Here is a 2,354-nt window from a genome sequence, read left to right as displayed (position 1 = left end):
CCCCCCCCCCGCCATGGTTCGCCTCCCCCCCCCCCGGCACACTGCCGTCCAAAACCCACCGGCCCCGACCGGGGAGACCTGTGCAGTTAAAGAAAGGGGAATTTAAAAAAATAACACATTTATGGACTGGCCAGAGAAACATGACAGCGTTGGTATTTGGGGAATTAAGCGACTCTCCCCTCTCCGCGTGCATTCAACTCATCGCCGCCGCAGACACGCTGCAAGGCACTTCTGGTTGTCCTCTGACGGACGCCAGCCCTTGGAGGGGACCTTAGCAAGAGAGTTCCCAAGGTCTTTCGGCCAAAGCCCAGCGGGGAGCTGACCTGCCCTTCTGCCGGGATCCAGCAGCACTCCCAGGGCTGCTCTCAGGGCTGCGCAGAGCCCCGCGTCCCCGTGTTGAAGGTCCCGTTTTACTCCTCACCGTTGGGGACCGTGAACTGCAAGAAGGCTGGAGACCTGCAGATGCCACCTTGGGTGAAGAGAGAGCTCAGAGCCCATCGTCTAGAGGTGCCCATGCAAGGACGCCCCGTCCAGCCAAGGGAATGGATGCGACGGCTTAAACACTCCCTTGTGGTTTTCACATCTGTGCACGTCGCCAAAGGAACCCACCTCACTGGGATGACAGTAGGAGCAAGACCTTTGTTGGGTGGGGGCAAACCAACGAGGGGCACAAACCCGGCCAGCTGGGCGAACGGCGTGAGAAGGGAGGGTTTAATCTCCTCTATCTGCAGCAATAAAGGAGTTCCTTGTCACGGCGCCAACAAAAGAAAAGGCAACATCGCCAGAAAACAATCCTATCTGTGGAAAGATTTCTTCTCTCTCTTTTTTTTTTTAATTTGTTAATTAGTGACTGCTGGGCATCACAAGAAACGTTGTTTTCTCTGATATGCTGATTTCTTCTGTCTCTCGGTGGAATTGGAGATCACAAAAATTTAAAAAAAAAATGAAAAGCTGCTTCTTTAGAAGAGAGAGCGGGGAAAAAGTTTTAGTAAGGTCAGGAGAAATTTAATTGAAAGAATGAGTTTATTTCTTCTTTCCTAAAGGGGTATTGTGTTCTTTTGCTATAGCAAATTGGTAGTTAAAGCGGCCAAGGCAAAACAAAATGGTTTTTAAATTATAGATCAAAGAGCGGGACATTTCTGGAAGCCCTCCCCCAACTCCTTGCTGCCGGGCAAGTCTCGGGTGCGGACGGGGGAGCCGGCATCACCCAGGGCAGGGCTGGGAGACGCAAAAACCGAGTGAGGAAAAGCCTGGAGGAGAAAGCGCTGGGGTCTGTGGCCCTGGCGGGGGGAAGCTTTGAGGGTTGGGGAGGGGGAAGAGCTTTTCGAGCAATCGCTCGCACTTGGAGGAACGAGACTTTGCATGAAGCAAATTAATCGTTGGGTTTTGCGCTGGGTTTGCAGCGAGTCTGCCCTGCTCCGAGAACAGCTACTACGGGGAGAGCTGTGCGCCACGGCAGCCGAAAGCATTATTCATTCTTTTGCAGGATATCTGCTCTTGAGTAAAACTGGCAAGGATTCCCTGCAAAACCCGAGCTGGTATCTATTGGTCCCCAAAAATATTTGTAGAAAGATCAGAACCCCCCCCACCACTCCCCTCTCTCTGTTCCCTGTCCGCTGGGGCATGGCGATGGCTTACAGCAAGTATTTGCACTTAACACCTCGAGCTGGGTGCCAGCTGCCCGCAGTTGTGCCGTCCTTCAAATTTTGTGCTGCAAGAAGAGTTTGCCCTGGCACAACAGATAAAACACTTTTCCACCTGCCTTCTGCGCGCCCCTTGAATCGTTCCATGGTACAGAAGATCCCCGCGAGCCGCTCCCGAACCAGAGCCTCCAGGCAGCATCCCCATCTGGGGAGCAGAGAGAGCAGATTCCCATTTCCTGTCCCCTCCATCCTTCCCAGCCCTACGTCTCCCGGCAAGAGGAAAGGCCCTTTTCTAAACTGATGGTGTCACTGAGATTGTTTTTGGCTTATTGGTGCAAGCGTGGGGAGTCCCTCACACACCCTCGTGGGCTGCCCTGGGTACCAGCAGCATCTCTGGGGGACTCGGCAGCAACCCTGGGGGGGTCCAACAGCCCAGCCCTCCTCTGCACATTTCAGGCATCCAAATGGGACTGGAGAGGCCCCACAGTGGAAATCCCGCTTCCCGGCAGGGTAAGGCAGGCGTCAGGGTTATCCCCACACCGTGTTTCGGCCGAGAGCATCGCCTCCTCCCACTGGTGGGCCCCGAGCCCTGCCCAAGGTCGGGCTGATATTCATACATTTTTAATCAAACCCGCAGCTGAGGTTACAGCCCCAGCCTTTGAAATCACTGCCTAATTTTGCAGCGAGGCTCCAGCTCCACTCGCCAGCACC

This window comes from Apaloderma vittatum, unplaced genomic scaffold (assembly GCF_000703405.1).
Source record: "Apaloderma vittatum isolate BGI_N311 unplaced genomic scaffold, ASM70340v1 scaffold6145, whole genome shotgun sequence".
In the NCBI taxonomy this organism is placed as follows: domain Eukaryota; kingdom Metazoa; phylum Chordata; class Aves; order Trogoniformes; family Trogonidae; genus Apaloderma; species Apaloderma vittatum.
Note: the sequence above shows the minus strand (reverse complement) of the source record.